The 21,831-nt window shown below is 42.9% G+C and overlaps 2 long non-coding RNA genes across 4 annotated transcripts; one reads left to right on the forward strand and one right to left on the reverse strand.

Annotated features, from left to right (window-relative positions):
• Positions 1 to 289: 289 nt before the first annotated feature.
• Positions 290 to 21,570, reverse strand: LOC139041325 (uncharacterized). 2 transcript variants are annotated; one of them, XR_011496257.1, is made up of 3 exons: positions 18,187 to 19,155; positions 6,229 to 6,468; positions 290 to 5,447 (listed from the first exon to the last, which is right to left on the reverse strand). It is a non-coding gene; the product is annotated as an uncharacterized lncRNA (long non-coding RNA). The 2 variants fall into 2 exon arrangements; XR_011496256.1 differs by lacking the exon at positions 18,187 to 19,155 and adding an exon at positions 21,434 to 21,570 and having other exon boundaries at positions 291 to 5,447.
• On the forward strand, positions 5,456 to 21,440 carry LOC139041326 (uncharacterized). 2 transcript variants are annotated; one of them, XR_011496258.1, is made up of 3 exons: positions 5,456 to 5,775; positions 14,317 to 14,441; positions 19,707 to 21,440. It is a non-coding gene; the product is annotated as an uncharacterized lncRNA (long non-coding RNA). The 2 variants fall into 2 exon arrangements; XR_011496259.1 differs by lacking the exon at positions 19,707 to 21,440 and adding an exon at positions 14,912 to 18,156.
• Positions 21,571 to 21,831: the final 261 nt, after the last annotated feature.

Raw genomic sequence — 21,831 nt, forward strand, 5'->3', positions numbered from 1 at the left:
ACAGTGAGAGCAAGAACTGCTTTCTTCTGGGTTATGCATTTCTACTATGTGTGTGCACGAGTGCTGTGTGTACATGGGTACTGTGTGTGTGCATGTCTCCTGAGTATGTGCATGAGTACTGTGTGTGCACGAGTGCTGTGTGTACATGGGTACTGTGTGTGTGCATGTCTCTTGAGTATGTGCATGAGTACTGTGTGCACGAGTGCTGTGTGTACATGGGTACTGTGTGTGTGCATGTCTCCTGAGTATGTGCATGAGTACTGTGTGTGCACGAGTGCTGTGTGTACATGGGTACTGTGTGTGTGCATGTCTCCTGAGTATGTGCATGAGTACTGTGTGTGCACGAGTGCTGTGTGTGCATGGGTACTGTGTGTGTGCATGTCTCCTGAGTATGTGCAGGAGTACTGTGTGTGCACGAGTGCTGTGTGTGCATGGGTACTGTGTGTGTGCATGTCTCCTGAGTATGTGCAGGAGTACTGTGTGTGCACGAGTGCTGTGTGTGCATGGGTACTGTGTGTGTGCATGTCTCCTGAGTATGTGCAGGAGTACTGTGTGTGCACGAGTGCTGTGTGTACATGGGTACTGTGTGTGTGCATGTCTCCTGAGTATGTGCAGGAGTACTGTGTGTGCACGAGTGCTGTGTGTACATGGGTACTGTGTGTATGCATGAGTACTGTGTGTGTGCATGTCTAGTGTGTGTGTGCATGTGTAGTGCATATATGCATGTCTATTGTATGCATGTGTGTGTGTACTGTGTCTGTGTGTGGGTCCTGTGTGTGTTCGTGGGTACTGTGTATGCGTGAGTACTGTGTGCATGTCTACAGTGTGTGTGCATGTCTACTGTGTGTGTGCACAGGCATTAGTGTGCATGTGAGTACCATGTGTATGTATCGTGTGTATATGTGTGTACATGAACACTGGAAATCTGTGTGAGTGTGCATGTTGTCTGTGTGTGTATGCGTGCATGTATACTGTGTGTGTGACACACACAGTGTCATGGGGACAGTGATGGGGAGGATGCTGGTGTGAGGTGGGCCTGCTCGGGAGCAGGTCAGTCACTTCAGCACAAAGTGCTTTTCTCCTGGTTCGCTGCCCTTTCCCCCGTAAGCAGCATGCACTGAGATGGCAGAAACCTTAAAGATAGGTAAAGTGTAGATTACATTTCTCCTTCCTGCCTGCTTCTTAAGTGAGTTCTTTTTAACTATCTTTTTTCTCTTCAGCCTCAGGAAAAAGGAGTTGAGAGGACAGAACAAGGCTTCAGCATCACACTGTTCTTTTTCGCTCTGTGTGTATGTGTGTTTCTTGTGTATCTAAAAGACAGAGAGAAGAGAAAAAGGGACCACAGGGAATCAGATCGGGAAGGTAGTGTGAATGTGCCCTCATACAATGAAACTTGTGCCCCTCTACCCAGGACTCTGCCTCGATTTCCCGTCTAACTTCAGTGTCAGTGCTGACCCACTTCTGGCTATTTTTATTTGTTTCCTTGAAAATGTTCACTGTGTGATTAGAGCTGACTCTTGTCAACTTTGTTCTTATCCTCCCTGCCATCTGAGTCCAAAAGTGCAGCCCTTCCCACCTCACTCCCAGGAATTATGGGTGAGTTCAGAGCCAAAGAATGGCGGGATTTTATTGGCGATGTGACAAATGAATGACCCCATTTTCTTGCAATGAGAGACCCAGGGACGAGCAGCTCCTGCCTTCACGTGGAGCTTTGCACCCCATGTCACCACCTTTTTTGTCTGCCTCTCCTCTCTGAAGTGTGCGGCCTCCGCTGGAGACAGCTTTTCCATCTCCCAGGATTCCTGGGGACACACGGACGGCGGGTCCTCACCTGGAGCAGTGAATGTGCAGTCACTTATCTGGGATTACAACCTGAGTCAACAGCGGAACCAGGAAGTGAACTCAGGGCCGGGCATCATATGGAAAGTTGAGTGTATTTACTTTTCTCTTAAAGCAAACTTTGATTTACTCTTTAATAAGTTACCACTAAGGATTTAGTTGTGGAGAAATTTGACTTGGCATTCAAACTCAAGTCACATATTGATAAAGAAGGAGAGGGAACAGTGGGTCTTTTGCGTTTTTCCAGCTTTATCATTAACCCCAAGTTTAGAAACATGTTTGCTTTTAGAAGCGTTTTCAAGAAGGTGATAATTCTCTATTGATGAGATATTTTGACATCCTTAGCTGAACGGTGTTATAACTGGGGTAGCCCATGGCACTGTTGAAACCCTGGAGGGGCCGTGTGACCAAATACAGTGCCTTTGACTTCCGACAAGTTTAAGTCTCGGCTCTGTCACTTACGTGCCACCTGGGAAATCTCTTCACCTCTTTGGGCTCAATTTCCTCATCAGTAAAATGGGGGTAAAAGTTACCTTCCTCAGAAGGTCATTATAAGAGTCAACAAGGAGATATATGTGAGGGGCAAGATGGGAGAGTGGAATGCAGTGGATGCTTAGTAGACAAACTGTTAGCGTTATGTATTACTTAGGTCATGTTTATTGTGGGGAATAAAACTTCTGTTTTCTCTTTCCAGAAGTTTCTCCAGGAAGTCACCTGGAGGTAAAAAATTTGATTTCACCCTCTGTGCTTTTCCTAGTCGTTTCCACATGAGTGGATGGAGCCGGCCTTCAAGGACTAGAGTGAAAGAATGTTCTTGGCTCACTGCGGATAGGGGCGCTGGTCCTGGGAGTGGTCAGGGGTGAAGGTTCCCTTTCCTGCCTGCTGACAGCACTTCTGCGTTAAATGCAGCAATCTACAAAAAATGGAAAGAAACACAAGAAGAGGAAGGAGGCACCAAGGAGCCTTCTCATATGTCTCTGATGATCTTTTGGGATGAGTTGTTTCTTTGCTTGCTCAAAGGGCCCAAGAAGAACTTCTAAGGAGAAGGAGAGCGCCCTTTTGTGGAGTTCTAATAGGCCTCTCTCCCATTTGCTCCCATAGTGGAGACGAGAGCAAGGGCGCAGATCACCTTTTGTGATAAGAACACAAGGAGCAAAAGCAGAAGTGAAGGGGTCATCCAGGAGATGAGGGGTGCAGGGGTTGGTGTGCCTTGAGTGTCCGTGAGGGGTGCACTGCTTTCTAAACTTTTAATCTCCATGCACCAGGAATTCTAAACAATACCAGTGATAGTATCTTTCTTCCATTGGGCCACTCCTGCTCCCTCTGGTAGGCACCAGGTGAGTGAGGTGGAAAGGAGGCAGCATGGCCCCAAGTCAGAGGAACCCGAGACAGTCTCCTCCAAATGAGAGTGGAGAGGCCAGGTGCTCAGGCATCCTTGGGGGTCAAAAGAGTGACGAGAGAGGGAGAGAGATGAGTGTCCACAGCGTGGTGAGAGGTGCCCAGCTGGATGTACTTCTCTCCACCACCCATCTACGAGGCAGGTCCTTGGAGTGGAGCCCACAATGGCGCTGTGCTGGGCTGGGCTGGGCTGGGCTGGGCTGGGGGCGCCATACTTTGGAGAGAATCTGGTAGGCAGACCTTAGAGCAGAGCAGACATGTCTGGAGGTTGAGGGTGTGACAAAGAGCTGCAACGTTCCTACATGTAAAGACTCCCTCCCCTTCGGTCCTGACCTGAAGACGGCACTCTTCTGCCCTGCTCTGCTTCTGCCGTTTCTGGTGGAAATGGCTCTAAAGAATCACGCTTACCAGCAGGGTGAGTTCATTTGACCATCACGACCGCTGGTGAAATGCGTGGAATTATGCCCATTTAACGATGAGGAAACAGGCTCAGAAAGGGGCAAGAGCCTCTCAGTGGCACCCGGTTGGGTAGCAATGGGTCTGGGAATTGTCCCCAGTTTGCCAACCAAACGGCTTCCTGCTCTCGAAGCCTGAGGAGGCCCCTGCAGAAGTGATTGTTTCTTTCTGGAGCTTCACGCCATGTGGAAGATCATTTGGGAGGAATACATGGAACTCCCCTTAAGCTCAGCAGGCCTGTGGATCGCCCTTCAGCACAACTGCAAGGCGTCACCTTTAAGAGTCCTTGAAGGGCACAGTGCCAAACAGACAGCTCCTCAGCGAGGATGCTGCTCCCAGAGGGGCCGGCTTTCCATGTACGCTGAGATCCCTACAGAGCGGCAGAGCTGATTTTTAGAGAGCAGTCTGCTTTGAAAGTGGCCCTGGGGGCTCATGTCATTATCGGAATCCTGGGATCCTCGCTCCGAGACAGGCCTGACTGTGGGGACCTGCTGGCTGAAGCGCCTCCTTCTTGCGAGGCCTTCCTTGGTATGGAAAATTTGAGAGACTCACCGCCCTCTCAGTGCAGGGCTTGCACATCTCTCCCCACCACCTTTTCAAGCATACGGGAAGCCACAGAAAATGGGGGCAATGTCTTAAGTGGAGGCCACTGGATGCAGCAGAATCCGGAGTGAGGGAAGACCCCCCTGTTTTGAATCTTCGCAGCCTGTCCACCAGGTCCCTTGACCCATGGAGAGCCACCGTGCTCAGGGGACCCTGAGCAGTGGGCTAATCAGAAGGACAGGCTAGCACGAGGCTTCACTTAGGGCTCAGGGCCATGTCCAAGGGGAGGAAGCCAGGAGCCCGAGTGGTAGCCCTCATAGGATCAAAGTGCCAGATGCAGTGCCCTCGTCCCCTGCCTCCCTCTGAGTGTAAACTTCACTGAATTCGAGAGAGGTCTACCTTCTTGAAAGAAGACTTGGCCTGTCCAGGTTATTTATGTGTGTGTCCGCCTTTGTTGTGCAGAGCGGTGCACATAAAAGCCTGGCTGGGCAGGGTAGGAGTGCCCATCAGTGCCTCGCACAGGAAATTGGAAATTGGAAACCGAGGGTCTACCCCCACTCCGCCTCTGACTCAGGCTTAAACAAACCCAACACCCGCCCTGACCTTTGCTCCCTCCATCTGTGGCAGACCTGACCTGCCAGCAGCCCTGCCAGGCCGAGGGCTCCCGAAAGTCCAGCATTTGGTCAGCTTCCTGCGGGAGAGAATCCTTTGGGTCCGACTGAATGTATGGCTGCAGCCCGTCATTTTTTTTTTGTCTTCAACAAAGTGAATTCTTAAATTTTTTTCCCCCTCTTTAAATTTTCATTCATTATATTCATCAATGCAGAGAGATGGAACATTTGGCAAAATTATTTTAAGTAGCACTCCAACCTGTGATCATAATTTCAAATCAAGGAATTTGCTGAGCAGCTGTGGGCAGAACAAAGGACCTGGGAGTGATTTAGGAACCGGGGGGAGGGGAGGCTGCATAGCCAGGACAGAAGCAGCTGGGGAAGCAGGTTGTCTGCCGGCTAGGCCCTGCCTTCGGTCTACACGGGGCGACAGTGCCGTTTCCATCTGCTGAACACACCACGCACAGCACTTAAAAATGGATACACGGAGCAGAGGACTGAGATTCAATTTAACATGATGGCTGAGAGCTTCAGCTCAGGAGTGGGACGGACCTGGCCTTGAATCCTCGTTCTGCCACTCATCCGCCTTGGTTGAGTCATCTATAAAATGGGAACAATCGCAGCAACCACATCTTAGGGACTATTATGATATGTATACGTCATATATTTGTCTGGCCTAGTTACTAGCACATAGTAAGTGTTCAAAATGCTATTATTATTGCCAATATGCAGAAATGGACAATTTCTGTCTTTGCAATCGATTCATTCACCAAACATCTATCCAGCACCCCTTGTGCTCTAGGTACATGCCAGGAGTTGTAGGGGTGATCTAGTCCAGCCTTTCATCTTTTTAACAGAATTTCTGATGGATGATAGTTGAGCTTCTGCTCAAACTCTGCTAGGAACGGAGAGCTCACTACTTCAAAAGGTAGGTACCTGCAGGATGGAACAGCTTGAAATGTTCAAGATGGAATCGTTAATGGAGGATTAATTTCAGTGAATTTGCATAGCACAGGGAAAGCCCAGAAGGCCTTTTTGTTGTTTTTTCTTTCATCTTGTTCTCCATCTCTGTAGTTTCGTCTTACTCTGACTGCCTGTCCATCTTCCCCTTTTACACTGAGCTGCTGCCTGCCCTCTGCCCTGAGGGGAACAACAATGGACCTCGTCACTGTTGGGTGGCCAAGCATACCATGCCTTAGAAGTTGGGAGCCAACATTCAGTTCATTGCTCCTGGCCCTGCTGTCTGGGCTGGCTCAATCAGGCTCTGCTTTCTTGGAAAACAACAGTGAACTTTGTTCAGCCAAAGCCTTATTTCCCAAACTCTGATATTTGCTCACTCCCTCCTCCCTCCAGCTGTTCCCAACTGCTGACCACTTCTTACCCGCGCTGCTAGCTGCTTCCGCTGTTCCAGCACTTCTTGGAAGGCAGCCGCCAGGGGCCGAGGCAGATGTAGCAGGGCACTGTTGCTTGTGGCCTTGGCCTGCGGTCTGAATCCATGACTGGATCATGTGGAAAGAGTGCGTGTGCGCCTCCCTTTGAAACCAGTGGGCTAAAAGCGGAATGAGCACATCAGCTTCGCAAAAACCTCTAGTTGCTTTATTTTCTTCACACTTCTGGTTGCCTGTAGAATTGTTAGAATTAGAAAAAAAGCAAGTTGAGAGCAACGAAAGTAAAAAGAGAAAAGTGATAAAAGGAAAAGGTTTATTTTTGGAGCTCTTGAATTCCAAAATTCCTCCTTCTGGCTCTCCCACTTCTTGTAACTGGGCTCTTTGTTCTGGGGAGGGTTTAAGTCTCTGATCTCTCCCTCGGCCCTCAGTCCATGAGGCCCTGCTTGCTTTCTGGACCTTGGAGCGAATGCTTTCAATGAGGTCCTGCCTTCATTTCCTGTCCCTCTGGCTCTTCGGCCTTCCAGTCTCCTCACACCCCAGGTTTGCTATCGGCTGACTGGATGGCCACCGGTAGTTGCTGGAGAAAGCCGTGACCTTGGTTTGAATGGCTCTACACCAGATTCTGCGTGACTCACCCAGAGGTCTCAAACCCCATGGACCTCATCTGGAACATAAAATGGGTTTTGTTTGGCCTGAATAATATTTAAAACAATGTGATTTAGTTATCGACATTTAAGAAACAGCGGATCATGGGGAAATCCAGATATGTAGCTTGTCTTGAAAAGTTGGAGAGCTGGCAGGACAGGATCTTTGCTCACTCTGTAACTGGAGGCAGCTGCCCCTCTGACACGTGGCACACACTCTCCGCTTTGCCACCATCTCTGCAACAGCAGTGCATGTCTTCCTGGATGTGGAGATTGAATATGAGACGCTACTGATCAGTGGGCTTCTCTGCACCAGCTACCCCCTAACCAACCTCATTCATGAAGGGTCTGCCTGATTGTTCTGGGCGTTTCAGTTTGCTGTCGCTGCTCAGCAGAGTTTTTTCAGCAATCCTATTTCTTATCTCTGATAGACTCCTGGCCCACCACACGCTTCTCTCCTTCCTTCTCTCCCTCCCTCCTTTCTCTCTCACTCATCACTTTTTAAACTGTAAAATAAAATATGCCTATGGAAAAGTGTTCAAAGCAAAGATCTATAGCTCAATGATTTATGGCAAAGTCAACACCAGTGTCATTACCAGCCAGGTCAACAAATATAACTCTGCCACTCTCCGGAAGCTCTCTCCACTCCCCCTTCCCACCTCGACCCCTCCCTCTCCACCATGGATAATCACTATCCTGACTTTCATGGTAAACGGTACTTGATTTTCCTTATAGATTTACCATTAAAATACATGCCTTAAGTGCTAAAGTTTAGTTTTGCTGTTTTGCAACTTCATATAAATATAACCACACAGTATGTTTTCTTTCATGCATGGCTCCTTTCACTCAACAGTATACTTGTGAAATTCACCCATGTTCCTGGGTGTAGCTGTAGTCTATAAATTTTCGTCACTGGATAGCATTACCTTTTATAAATGTGACATGACATGTTTATCTATTCTACTCTTTTTTTTTTTTTAAAGATTGGCCCTGAGCTAACATCTGTTGGCAATCTTTTATTTTTCCCTCTCTTTCTTCTCCCCAAAGCCCCCCAGTACACAGTTGTATATTCTAGTTGTAGGTCCTTCTGGCTCTGCTATATGTGGGACACTGTCTCAGCATGGCTTGATGAGCTGTGCTAGGTCCGCGTCCAGGATCTGAACTGGCGAAACCCTCGGCCGCTGAAGCGGAGCATGTGAACTTAACCACTTGGCCATGGGGCCGGCCTTATCTAGTCTACTCTTGATGGACATTTGGGTTATTCCCAGTTTGGGGCTGTACAAATAGTGCTGCTTTGATCATTCTTGTGCTTGTACATTGGCGCGTGTGTATATGCATTTTTGAGAGCATTACCTCCAAGCCTGGGGCTTTCTTTGTGTTTTAAATTATGGATTCAATTTATTTAATAGTTGTTGAACTAGTTAAGATTCTTATCTTTTCTTGGGTCAGATTTGATAAATTGTGTTTTTTAGGAATTTACCCGTTTATCTGAATTTTCAATTGTAATAGCATGACGTTATTTATAATATCTTCCTATGATCTTTTTTTTTCAAAAATTGGCACCTGAGCTAACATCTGTTGCCAATCTCGTTTTTTTTTCCTTCTCCCCCAAGCCCCCCAGTACATAGTTGTATATTCTAGTTGTGAGTGCCTCTGGTTGTGCTATGTGGGACGCCACCTCAGCAGGGCCTGACGAGCGGTGCCGTGTCTGCACGCAGGTTCCAAACTGGTGAAACCCCGGGCCACTGAAGTGGAGTGTGAGAACTTAACCACTCGGCCATGGGGCAGGCCCCTCCTATGATCTTTAGTAAAGGTGATCTCTGTTGTGACGTCTCCTTATCATGCCTGACATTGATTACTTTTACCTTTTCTTTTTTTTCCCCTTGGTCAATCTTGCTAGAATTTTGTTTTTTAAATCAATTTTTTTACTCCAACTTTTGATTTTGCTGATATTTCCTATTTTATATTTGTTTTCTAGTTCATTAAATTCTGCATTTGTCTTTATTGTTTTCTTTTTTTCCTCTTTCTTTGGGTTCAATTTTCCGTTTTTTTTCCTAATTTCTTGAGATGGCTGCTTAGTTCATTGATTTTGAAACTTTCTTACCATCTAATATATGCAATTAAAATTATAAATAATCATCTATGCATAGTATTAACTTTATCTTATGATTTTCAATAGGCAATATTTTCATTATCATTCAGTTAAGATATGCTGAAATTTTCATTTGATTTCCCATTGGGTAATTTAGAAATATTTCTGAATTTTCAAATACATGAGAGTTTTTTAATCGTATTTCTATTACTGATTTCAAGCTTAATTGTAACGTAGTTAAAGAGTATATTTTGTATAACTTCAGTAATTTGGTATTTATTAAGACTTGCTTTATGGCTCAGCCTGTGGTTGATATTTGAAAGTGTTCCTTGTGTTCTTAAAAAGAATCCACAGTTAGTAGTTGTGAGCTCAGTGTTCTAGACGCGTCCATTAGGTTATAGTTGCTGATCGTGTTCTTGAATCCTCTATATCCTTAGTGACTTGTTGTCTGCTTGTTCTAATAGATATTGAGAGATGCATTAAATTCTCCCATTATGACTGTGGATTTGTCTGTGTGTATATATGTTGCTTTTTGCTTTATATATTGTGAGATATTAGATATATATATAATTTTAGAATGTTATAATTTCCTGGATAACAGAAACTTTTATCACTATGAAATGCCCTTCTTTATCTGTGGTACTAATTTTCACATTAAGTTCTACTTTGTCTGATAATTTATGTAGGCACTCCTATTTTCTTTGAATTAGTGTTTACAGTGGATGTATTTTTCCACCCCTTTACTTTTATCCGTTCTATACTTATGTGTTATAAACTTCTCTTGTAAACATTATCTACTTAAAAAAATTAATCCAGTCTGACAATCTTTGCCTTTTGACTGAAGCATTTAGTCTGTTTACATTTAATAATGTAATCATTTAATTAATGTAGTTTAATTTACATTAAATTTAATGTAATTCCTGATACATTTGGATTTAAATCTACTGCTATTAAGAGCTTTCTATTTGTTCCACCTATATCTTTTTATCTTTCCCTCATTTTATTGCTTCTTTTGGATTGATTATTTTTTAATATTCTATTTACTCTATTATTTTGGAAATTTCATTTTCTTTCACTATTCTTTTAGTGATTGGCCCCAGTATTATGGCATAAATTCTTGTCATTAAGGTCGAATATTAATTGGTGCTTTTATGCTCTTCTCAGGCATTTCAAGGACTCTGGACCACTCTTGCTCCATTTACCCCTCTCCAAAATTTTATATTATTGTCATGCATTTCTAGTAATATATATATTTAAATCAAATAATTTTTTTTGTTGTTTTGTATAGTCACTATCCATTTACATTTATGCTTGCTATTTTTTATGCATTTCTTTCCTTCTTGCATCTCTGACGTTCTACCTGGACTATTGTCCTTGGACCTGAAGAACAGTCTTTAAAATTTCCTTTAGTGTGAGAGATGAATATTCTCACTTTTAGTTTCTAACTATCTTTCGTTCATCTTCATTCTTGAAGGATGTTTTTGTTAAGCATAAAATTCTAGGTTGAAAGTTGTTTACTTTTAGCACATTAAGCCTATCCCATTATCTCCCAGCTTTCATTGTTTCTGTTGAGAAGTCTGCGATAAGTCTCGTTGTTGCAACTTTGTCAATACAATCATGCACTGCATAATGGTGTTTCGGTCAACATCAGACTGCATGTACAACAGAGATCCCATAAGATTAGTACCATATAGCCTAGGTGTATAGTGGGCTATATCTTCTAGGTTTGTGTAAGTACATTCTATGATGTTTGCAAAACAATGAAATTGCCTAAGGGCACATTTCTCAGAACATACTCTTGTCATTACACGACGTATGCCTGTAATCTGTTTCTTATTTTCTGGCATCTTGTAATATATTTCTCTTTGCTTTGATTTTCAGCAATTTTATTATGATGTACCTAGGTGTGGATTTCTTTATAGTTCTCATGGTTGGGGCCTTTAAGGAGTTCCTGAATCTGTAGCTTTATGTATTTAATTAGTTTTGGAAAAATCTCTGTCATTACCTCTTCAAATGTTGCTTCCTTCTCATTCTCTCTCCTCTCTTTCTAGGTTTTCAATTACACGTATATTAGACTTTCTCACTCATTATTTCTTTCTCTTACCCTCTGTTTTGTCTTTTCCATCCTTTTATCCCTCCATGCTTCATTTTGTAAATATTCTTCTTATCTAACACCCAATTTACTTCAGCTTTGTCTAATGTGCTATGAAGCCCATTCATGACTTCTTAAATTTGGTGATTATATTTTTTAGTTCTAGAATTTATGTTTGATTCTTTTTTCATGGTTTCTAATTCTCTTTGAAATTCTCAGCCTTGTCTTTTATCTCCTTGAACATAGTAAGCATACTTATTTTAATGTCTATGTCTGATAACATTAATATATGAGGACCCTATGAATTTGTTTCTACTGTCCATTTTTTCTGCTGGTTTTTGTTCCCATTATCTTTATCTATTTATTTTTTATTTCTATAGTGGAGATATATATATATATATATTTTTTTTTTTTTTTTTTGCTGAGGAAGATTAGCCCTGAGCTAACATCTGTGCCAATCTTCCTCCACTTTATATGTGAGTTGCTGCCCCAGCATGGCTGACAGGTGGTATAGGTCTGTACCCAGGATCTGAACCCGCAAACCCAGGCCACCGAAGCAGAGTGCACCGAACTCAACCACTACACCATAAGGCTGGACCCTGGATATATTTTTAAAATTAATTGTGGAAATAGGGGCCTGGCCCCGTGGCCAAGTGGTTAAGTTTGCGCGCTCCACTGCAGGTGGCCCAGTGTTTCGTTAGTTCGAATCCTGGGTGTGGACATGGCACTGCTCATCAAACCACACTGAGGCAGCATCCCACATGCCACAATTAGAAGGACCCACAAATAAGAATATACAACTATGTACCGGGGGGGAAAAGGAAAAAAGTAAAATCTTTAAAAAAAATTGTGGAAATAATTTGAGTCCTGGGATGATGCTATTTTCTTCTAGGGAGGATTTAATTTCTCTTGTCAAGAGCCAGGGCCACTAGCCCTCTGAGATTAATTTAACACTGTTTCATGAGTTGAAATGATTTGAAGGTGAGCTGCAATGTCTGAAAAGGCCTGGCTGTTTCTGGTTGATAGTTTCTCCTATGGTACATTCCTTCAGGTTCCTGTAGCTGAGAAGGGTTTTCTTGGGATACCCAACTTGGCAGGCCCTGGACCCCAGTCCCTGATCCTTTGCCATATGATGCTGCCAGAAGTGCTCCTCAGCCTCCCAGCCTCCCTGCTGCCTGCTCTGGAGTTGGCTAACAATCCAGAGGAAGAGTGACTTCAGCCTCTTGAGTTCACCTCCTGGGCCTCCAATTTCCCCAGTTCCTGGCTTGCTAATTCTCCACTCTTGTGTTAACTGATGCCTCCAGATGGATAATGTTTATATTTTATGTAGCTTGTATGTTTGTCTTCATTGGGAAGACTGGTATGAATCACCTAGTCTGCCATGGTCCTCTACCTCTAATTTCTCCTCCTCATCAGCCTTCTTTCTTTTGTTTTTCTCCACATCTCAGGGAAAGAAATGTCCCTTCTCTCTAAAGCAAGCCCTTACTTGTGTGACTTGGTCTCTTTTCTCTCCATGCTTGTCTAGAATCATAAAGCATCTTCAATCTCTCCCTTGACATTAGGCTTTTCTCTACAAACATGTTCAACCCTCCTTTATTAAAAAAAAATATGCTAAATCTAAAGCTAAACTCTGTGATTCTTGCCAATCACAAGCCTATGTAGTACTATTTTTGATGACAACTCTTGCTAGTTGATAAACTTTTGAGTTTATCGACTCCTCTTTTTTCAGAATAATGTTGACAAATACACTCAAATTAGTGTTCCCATCTTGATTGATTCGCTTGGCCAGGATAAGTTTACATATCTGTGGAGAATAGTGGAGGAGGGTAGGAAAAAGGGAGAGATGCAAGAAGAATTGTTTTTCTTTTGCTGAGGAAGATTCACCCTGAGCTAACATCTGTGCCAATCCTCCTCTATTTTTTTGTATGTGGGACACCACCACAGTATGGCTAGTGAGTGGAGTAGGTCTGTGCCTGGGATCCGAACCTGCAAACCCAGGCTGCCAAAACAGAATGTGTGGAACTTTAACCACTTGGCCACAGGGCCAAGCCTGAGAGGAAATTTTAGTGTTTTAAATTATGCAGTCCAGCATGGAATTTTTTCTATAAAAGTCCTCTCTCTCGCGCACCTATTTTTTTCTCTCTCCTCCGTTTTAGTGTCAGAGTTTTTAAAAGGGTAATCCATTCTTGCTGTTTCCATTACCCAAACATACACCCTTATTTAAAGGTCACCAAAAACATCCCAGCTGGCTATCCAGTGGCCTTTTCTCAGTCCTCATTCTCCTTGATTGTTTTGCAGTTCGTCATGGTTTCATTCCTCTCTCTGAAATTCTTTCCTCCTTTAGGTTCTGGGATGCTTGCCTTTCTTAGCTCCCCTGACAACTCACCCTTTTTTACCTTCCATTCTTTTCTTCTACTTCCTAAAGATAGAACTTCCTAAAGGTTCTTGGACTTCTTCTCTTCTATTCTCTTTTGATTTCTTGTCTTCATAGACCCTTTGCCTTTGTAAATTCATGGCTTCTACCATTCCTTTTGTGCGAGGACGCTCAGATCTAAATATCTGGCCCAAACTTCTCTGTGGGGTGCCAGTTTTGCATTTCTGAATGACTGCAGCTGTTTTCTGTCTTCATGTCCTAGAGGTCCTTAAAAAATACTTAAAAAACTGAGCTCAGAATTTCTACCCACAAACTTCCTCTTCCTTCTAATTCCCCATTCATCGGTCATGTAGCATGACCACGTCCTTATACCCATCTTTTCCTCTATGTTAAGTACCCGTCCCTTCATCTCAACTTGTTCAAATACCGTACAGCTTTGAAGGACCAATTCAATAGTTCAATGTCCCTTCTTTCAAGAAACCATTGAGCCATGTGAAAAAAGTGTGGGTTTCAGCAGTGAGAGATGTGGTTCAGTTCCAAGCTCTGTCACCAACTGTGTGCCTCTGTATAGGCATTTAATACTGTGAACTGGAGTTTTCTCATCCATAAAATGGGAGTAAGAGTGACTGACTCACTGGTTATTGAAAAGATTAGATGAGTTATTTTTTTTCATAGTTTATTTAATCATTTTTTAATGATGCACAATTAGCTTGTTTCCAGTTTTCTGCTATTATAGAAAATCCTGCGTTATTTATTTATTTATTTATTTTGAAGAAGATTAGCCCTGAGCTAACATCTGCTGCCAATCCTCTTCTTTTTGCTGAGGAAGACTGGCCCTGAGCCAAAATCCGTGCCCATCTTCCTCTATTTTATATGTAGGACTCCTGCCACACCATGGCTTGCCAAGCGGTGCCACATCCCCACCTGGGATCTGAACCAGTGAACCCCGGGCCGCTGAAGTGGAACATGCGCACTTAACTCCTGTCCACTGGGCCAGCCCCTAGGTGAGTTATTTATGAATATATTCTATTTCTTTTACTTGTTCCTTAAGAGCAAGATTCACTTCTGATTAATATATTCCAGGTACTTATTAGTTATCAAATGAATGAATTAATACTGCACAATTTGCCAAACAACATGGTGCCAGTGTCAGCATTTTATTCACAAATTAAAAAGGTCAAATCAATTTTATTTTGTTCAATTGATTATTACCTGATTATATGTGGTTACTACTTTAACACTCTTATTTCATTTCTATCCAATTGAATGGCTTGATCTAATGTCAAATAACTGCTAAGATGGGTGAAATAATCATGGGCCTCTAGACCCACCATAGCCTCTGTTTGTTGTTGTCTCATAGGTACAGAGAAGTTTGGGTAATTCTCTAGTGGGTTGAATGGTGTAGACAACTGGTCTTGGCTGGAATGGTCCTCAAATCCCATCACTTTTTTCTGTTTTTGCTTCATTTATCCAGATAATTGCTTCAACTCTTCACTTCTCCTGATCTTTGTCGGATAGCCTGTTCGGTCCCGGCAGCCATCTGTTCCTACTCCTCAACTCTCATTTCTTTGTTTGACCTTCATTCCTCATCCTTGGCCTTAAAGGTGGGTGAGGCTGGCTGTGGCTGTCCTGGAAAACCAGCCCTTAGCTGGAAGGTGGCCCCTTTCCAAGAGTGCCTCAGGCCCAACACACCTGTTTGCCAGAGTGGACATGCCAAGCACTCATCTCCCTCTTGGCCGATCAGATACAGCTGAATATGTTTGGCTGAAGCTCCAGCAATTTGGTTATTCATTTTCTGTTCTGAGCTGAGTGTAGATATCCTGGTCAGAGCTTGGCTTACCCACCTTTTAGTTCCCTTGGCAGATGGTGTCTGGCAGCCATGTGTCTTTGCTGCTTTCCTCCCTCCCTACTCTCCCCTGTAAGGTGAGTCCTTCAAAGGAAGATAAATGGAGATGAGGTGAGGTATGGGCACACACAGTGGAATTCTCATAGAATAACTGGGAAGGTTCTCAGAACAAAGTTTTCTGGGCTTGGCCAGTGTAGAAGGCTGAATAAAGGCCCCCATAAATATCAGGTCCTAATCCCTTTAAATGTTATCTTATTTGGAAAGAAAAACTGCAGATATGATTAAGTTAAGGATCTTCAGATGGAGAGATTATTCTGGATTATCTATCTGAGCCCTACCTGCCGTCATAGGTGTCCTTATAAAAGAAATGCAGAGGGAGATTTCACACACATACACATGCACACACATGAGAAGACGATGTGAAAATGGAGGCAGAGATTGGAGTGATGTGGCCATAAATCAATGAAAGATGAATGCTCGCATCCACCAGAAGCTGAAAGAGGCAATGAATGGATTCTTCCTTAGAGGCTCCACAGGGAGCATGATCCTGTTGACACCTTGATTCTGGCTCAGTGATACTGATTTTGGACTGTGGACTCCAGAACTATGAGAGAATAAATCTAATAGTTTTAAGCTACCACGTTTGTAATAATTCATTACAGCAGCCGCAGGAACCTAACACAGCCAGTAACAATGATGGCAGAGGGAATCACTGTAAGGTCATTTCTAGGCTGGAAGCCCCCAACCTATAGACTCATATCTGGGGTGTTCCAAATGCTATGTCATAGTCAGTCAACAAATATTTATTGAGCAATGCTTTGATCAGTGTCAGCTGCAGAGCACAGAAGCCACCCTAGTTAGTTTAAGCAGGAAGAGATTTATTGCAAGGTGTTAAATGGTTAGCAAAATTGTTGGGAGGACAGGTTTTAGGGGGATCTTTCAGAGCCGAGTCCATAAGAGATACTGCTCCTGCCACCACCAGGAAGCTGGCTACTCATCTGCAAAGCTGCCCTACGGCTGCTACACCCCGTGCTCTCAAAATGGATGCCTCGTGCCATACTTCTCTCCCCACTGGACCCTGTTCCAAATTCAAGTCTCGAGTCACTGCCTGTTATTTGAGGAATTCAAATTACAGCTGGAACTTTAGCCGCAGGGGAGTCTGGGAAATGTGGTTTTTAGATTTCCAGCTTTTGCATTACAGGAAGGCAACTTCCCTTTGTGGCGGATTTTGCAATCCCAGTGTCATGGATGTTGAGTGAGCCAATCCAGTTTCTAACACAAGCACCTACTATGTGCTAAGCACTTCTCTAGCAAATAAAACGGAGTTTCTGCACTTGAAGAGCTTATTTTCTCCTGAGTATAAATGGCAAGTTCATCAGCAAACACAATGATTTCATATACTACTAAGTGCTATAAAGAAGATGAAGTAGAATAACGAGGTAATGACTAGGGGTGGAGTGCTGGTTGCTTTAGTGAAAATGGTGAGAAAAGGTCTCTTGATGTGACATTTGTTAGGTTCTGAATGAAGAAGAGGCAGCCGTGTAAAGGTCTGGGGGAAATGGTGTTTCAAGAGGAAGAAATAGGAAGCACAGAGGCCTGGAGACAGGAATAACTTGGCGTGTTCAAGAGAGAGGAAGAAGGCCGGTCTAGCTGGAATGTGGTGAATAGCGGGAGAGGAGGCAAATGAGGTCAAAGGGTTAGGCAGTACCAGATCCTGGGGAGCTCACAGGAGTTGAGATTTTATTCTGGTTACAACTAGAAGTCACTGGAAAGCTTTAGGCAGGGAAGTTGTAGTAAGCTGAATGATGCTCTCCAAAATTCATGTCCACTGGGAACCTTAGAATGTGGCCTTGTTTGAGAATAGGGTCTTTGCAGATGTGATGCAGGTGAGGATGGAGATGAGATCAACCTGGATTAGGGTGGGCCCTAAATAATGAGAGTGTCCTTATGAGGGACAGAAAAGGACATACAGGATCACATAGAGAAAAGGTGATGTGAAGATGGAGGCAGAGGTTGGGGCGATGTGTCTATAAGCCGAGAACTCAAAGGATTGCTAGCAACCCCCTGAAGCTAGGAGAGAGCATAGGACAGTTTCTCTGTGAGAGCCTCTGGCAGGAATCCACCCCACTGACACCTTGACTTTGGTCTTCTCCCTCTGGAACTGTGAGAGAATAAATTTCTGTTGTTTTAAGCCACCAAGTTTGAGGTAGTTCTTTCCTGGCAGCCACAAGAAACTAACACCAGGAGTGGTGTGATCTAATTAGTGCTATGGAAGCTCTCTCTGGCAGCTGCCTGGAGATGAACACCAGGGCGCCAAGACCAATGGTGGCAGCGAGGCCTGTTTGGACTGGGTGTTGCGGTGGTTCAGGTCAGAGTTGATGTGGCTTGGACTAGGGTAGTGTGTGGGTAGATGATGAGAATATTTCAGTTTCAGGATATATTAGGGAAGTAGACCCTGTGGGCTTGACTCTTGGGTTGGATGTTGCGGGAGGGCTGGGAGATGAGAAAGGGGAGTCAAGTGTGGCTCTTAGGTTGGTGGGTTATGCAACTGGTATGACTTTTGAGATGAGCAGGCTTGGGGAGCTGAGTTGGGATTGAGACTTAGGCTTTGGTCATGCTAAGTTTGAGATGCCTCTTTGAAATCCAAGTGGAGAGGCTGAACTAGGCATCCAGGCTTACCCGTCTAGGGCTGTACGGAGAAATAGGTACAGGGATAAAATTTGAAAGTCATCAGCATATGGGTGATATTTAAAGTCTTGGTACTAGATGAGAGGGTAGATATGGAAGAGAAAAGTGCTGATGGCAGAACTCTGGGGCATTAAAATTATGTTTAGAGATCTGGCAGAGACAAAGAAAGTGTGGGGGTAGGGGAAAAACCAGATACGCTGGACTGTAGAACTCACCTGAAGAAACTGTTTCTAGGAGGGAGTGGTCAGCCATGAATGTTGCTGAGGGCTGGAGCAAGATGAAGACAGAATCAAGCATTATCATGGGCTTGCTGTCGAACTTTGGTGACTCATTTCAGGAAGGAGGTGGAGACAAGAGCTTGAGTGGAGGAGTTGGAAGAGAGAAGGGGGGCGAGGGGGTAGTGATGGTGAGTCTATACAACTCTTTGGAGATGTTCCTCTCTGAAAGGAAGCATAGAAATGGGTCAGTTGCTGGAGAACAATGTGGGATGGGGGAGAAAGAGGATAATGGCAGGAGAAATGCCCTTGAGGAGATGGGAGAAGATTCAGGGAATGAGTGGTGGTGTTGGCCTTGAACAGCTCATGGGGCAATTTTTCTGTCGGTATTTCGTAAGGGAAGGCAGAGTGCCACGGGCTGCTGCTCTGGCTGGCAGAGGGAGCTGGTGGCTGGTAGAAGGGGCAGGGGAAGCTGAGCTCAATCCAGTGGTAAGGGCTGCAGTCTCTGCTTCCGGACTCTTGTGGGAAGGCACCCCAGGCTCAGAGGTGGTTTGTTCAATTCACGTCATCAACGTCCAGGTGGCAGGGGCCCAGGACTCTGTGTTGAAAACTTTTCAAATTGATATCTCCTCTTCCTCCAGGATCTAAAACCACTGCTTTCCTTTCTTCTCTCCATGCCCTGTGCCCTCCCCTTTCACCCTCAGGAATTTTGCAAGTGTCAGAGAGTTTTTCTATTAAACCCTTTAGATACCAAGGATCTGATTATATTCCCTGCCTCTAGGATAATCTTGCTCCTCTTTCTCAAAGTAAAGCTGATAACGTAATTCCTCTTTGAGTCCTCTTTGTCTGAGAGCACGGGAACCTGGCTCTGCACTGGCCCTTTTCAGTAGAGCTTCCTCAGACATCCTTCAAGGGTCTCGCCCGTTCTCTTCCCCTTGCCTCTGCCCTCATATGGCGCTTCTCTCATGGAGCTGGGTTTCTGACACTTTAATAAAAAGGGAAAAAGCCTCCATAAATTTAATCTTAGCTAACTAATAATGTGGTTTGGTTTGCTGTCCTTTTATCTTCTAGGGTAGTTTTTTGAGAGTCTTCCATAGACCTCTAGTCCTGTGAAATATTCTGTCCCCCAGAGGATTTCGTGATCTAACCAGCTTAGGACATCTTGCATATTAAAGGCTCAGAGAAGTCCTGCAGTTAAAAATTTCCTTATCTCTGTTTTATCCATCATTTCTCAAACATTTAACCATGAAACCATGTCCTGTGGAATGCATTTTGGGAAATTTCTACCTATGCAGCCCTCCATATACCAGGAAAGAGAGTCATCCCAGCTTGCCATCTGGATCCAGTGGAATCTTTAAAAAATATTTTTAGTCATTGCACAAATAATTTGTAGAAGTAAGTGCGAAAGGAGAATGAAAAACAATTCAACGTGAAATTTCACAATTGCAAGGAATTTTCGTTTTTAGATTTATAAAGCAATTAAGATGATCAATCCAACAAGTTTCTCTATTTCTTTCCAGTCATCTTTGTATGCACACCTGCCTTCAACATTTGTCCAGTCAAGTAAGTTCCCCATGCATAGACACAAAAGATGAAAGAACACTGCCAAACGAACTTTTAGCAGTTGAAATGGTCCAGGATCGGGTGACAAAATATTACTTGATGAAGTCTTTCCCCTGGAGTGACTGACTGAGAACATCATATTTCCTTTTGGTCCACAGAAATATATCATTCACCCATCAACTTTTGAATTTGAGAAAATTCATTGAGGATATTGTTATCTGAAGGCTTATGGTCTGAGATTTCACTTATATGATCAATTTCGTCTTTGTTATTAGAGTCTAGACCTCTGCTGTCTCTGCCTTCATTTCTGATTCATCTAAGAACTGTGACACATCTTTCTTTATTTTTTCTCCCTGCCATTACAGACAGAAAGGAAAAAATTCTAAATTTTCAACTGTGTTCAATGCAAGCTACAAAAATGGTGTCTCTATTCTTCTTTTATATCTCCTTAAAGATGATGCCACATCATGCCATACTTTCCCCAATGCAACAGGAATACAGAGAATGATGCAACTGTGATAATTTCACTATTGTATCATCCTTCTAATCTAGGTCATTCCAGCACCCTTCTTCTTCTTCTTCTCCTTCTTCAATTCTTCTTCTAATTCTAATTCTTCTTCTTCTTCTTCTTCTTCTCCTTCTTCTTCTTCTTCCCCTCGTCCTCCCCCCCACCTTTTTTCTCAGTATTATTCAGAATAATTCATGAGTAATGATGAAGTAGAAAACATGTTTCAAGATATGGGAAAAATAAGTACCCTAAGATCCATAAATGTCACTTAGATGTATAAAAGTGTCCAATGGATGCACAGGTAATTGTGGTATAGAATGAATCTCATTCCTTTAAGAAAAGTAAGTAATTAATCCTTTTTTCTTTGGAAAACTTCTAATAAAGAATAAAAGTCAAGAAATATCAATCCTTACGAATAGATAGAACAGCTCAAAAAAGAAACTCAGAAATTAAAACCAGATCTAACAGATCCTGATTTTGTTAGTTAGTTTAGTTAGTTAGTTTTGAGAATTAGTTTTCTCCCATATTTTGACTCATATACAATCTCTTAAAACTTCCTACATGTAGAAACATATTTTTCCTTTTTGAGTGGTGTATGATAAAGAGGTGATTTTGAGTAAAACATCTTTTATAGATTAGTGTATTAGTTTTTGTACTGAAAGTTAACTTTTATATAATCTTTATAATATTCATGGTATTTGTCCTTTCTCCACTTAAGTGACACACACCACTTAGTTTATCTGAGATTAATTCTGTGAGAAAAAGTGTGATTCATAGTGAATACAGTAAAAAAGTCATATTATGATTTGATTTTAGTTCCTAAATATATATATATTTTATAACATTATAACATAAAAACAGGCAAAAACTTTTTTATTTTCCTGATGTTTGGAATGCTTATATGTTGTACTAAAACTGGTCTATTTTTATAATTTTTGATATTTTATTTCTAAATGATGAGATAAGACATGAGATTTCAGCTGTTCTTTTCAAATAATACATTATATTATACAGATTTCCCCCCCACTGATAAATAAAAAGCCAAACTAGATATAATCACACACAAACACCCACACCCACACACACACACACATTTCTTTTCAAGTTACATTTTTGAAGTACTAGAAATCTGGACCTGGTGAAAATAATCTGGACATAAATTTGCAAAATTATTACCATTTTACGCATCTTGTTAATATCCTTCTTGTATTTCATCATCAGTGTTTCTTGCGCTTCTTGTCTGCTGCCAGTCTTCACCGTGGATACAAAATAAACAACATGTGACAAAGACTAAAAACAATTAAGGACAGTATGTGGTCAGATCAGCTGAGGGCCACTGGGAGAGATGGATTAAGGCAGAAGTAAACTTATCCATCTCTTAATTCTGTCTCAAAGGGCAAAATGTAAAATAATCCATGTATTTATTGAGTTAAAAAATAAAAATGGACACAAAATGCTCTTAGCTTTTTTAATGATTCAAATCCCTGGGTCACTTTTGAGAAACCTCCCTGGACCCGAGGTTGGGCAATGCTGATCTAGCTCAGCCTGGCGTGTGAGGGCTGGGTCGCGCTCCC

Source organism: Equus asinus, chromosome 2, assembly GCF_041296235.1.
Source record: "Equus asinus isolate D_3611 breed Donkey chromosome 2, EquAss-T2T_v2, whole genome shotgun sequence".
NCBI lineage: Eukaryota > Metazoa > Chordata > Mammalia > Perissodactyla > Equidae > Equus > Equus asinus.